Genomic DNA, 1,128 nt, shown 5'->3' on the forward strand with positions numbered 1-1,128 from the left:
GGTGGTTGGGTTTTGTTTTTTTTTTTTTCTCCCTGTTTTGTCGGGGATTATTATGATTATTTTTTTCCTACCTCCCTCCCCCCTAGAAAAGCTTTTCCACAAACCCAGCATCTCCCTGTGACGCGGAAAGAAGCTCAGCGTGAACCAAATGCGGGCGTTTTCTGTCCCCTTCCCTCCCTCCCCCCCACCCCCGACACCTCATTCCTCTTCACTATCGAAACAAAATACAGAGAAACCGATTTCCGAAGCGAAAGCGCAGAAGGATAAAGGTGTTTTACTACAGACCTCTCAGTCTGGCGCTGATCAAAAAGCCCAACTCATCTTCGGAAAGAAAAAGACTGGCAAATGCCACGGGTTTGGTTGTGATGCTTAATTTCGGGTAAATCTCTTAGAAATAATTATTATATATATATATAATTTTTTTTTTCCTTGGGAGAAGAAGGGGGGAGGTCAGGCTTATGACCAGACCGTTCTACGGTGTTGGGAAGTTCTTGAAAAGGAAGGAAAAAGCTGCAACGAATAAGCCTGTTCTTCACATCGGTGCGGGGCTCCGCGGGCGCGGAGGGAGCCCCATCTCCTCGGGGGGGTGAGGAAGGGCCGCGGCCGCCCTGCTCCGGCCCCGCTGGGTGACATTGCCGGTGCGTGGGGAAGGGAGGAACGTTTGGACTGCTCAATTCGATACAAATCCTGTTCTTCACATCGGTGCGGGGCTCCGCGGGCGCGGAGGGAGCCCCATCTCCTCGGGGGGGTGAGGAAGGGCCGCGGCCGCCCTGCTCCGGCCCCGCTGGGTGACATTGCCGGTGCGTGGGGAAGGGAGGAACGTTTGGACTGCTCAATTCGATACAAATTAGGTCACAAATATTGTGTACAGTTTGTAGTAAAACACCTCAGACATTTAAAAACGCTATATAAGTCTTTAAAAATGCAAAACTAGTCTATTGTAAAACAGATTCACCTGAAATACAGCTGATATAACCAAGGCGCTGGAAGGTTATTCATAGGCACACATCTGTCTTTCCTTTTCTGTCGGGTTTTTCGTTCTTTTTTTTTTTGTTTTGTTTTTAAATTTTCTATTTTTTCCGTGGGTTTTCCTTTTTTTTTTTTTCTGTTTTTTTTTCTTTCTTTTTG

The sequence above is a fragment of the Corvus brachyrhynchos genome, unplaced genomic scaffold (genome assembly GCF_000691975.1).
Source record: "Corvus brachyrhynchos isolate BGI_N302 unplaced genomic scaffold, ASM69197v1 scaffold220, whole genome shotgun sequence".
NCBI classification, from domain to species: domain Eukaryota; kingdom Metazoa; phylum Chordata; class Aves; order Passeriformes; family Corvidae; genus Corvus; species Corvus brachyrhynchos.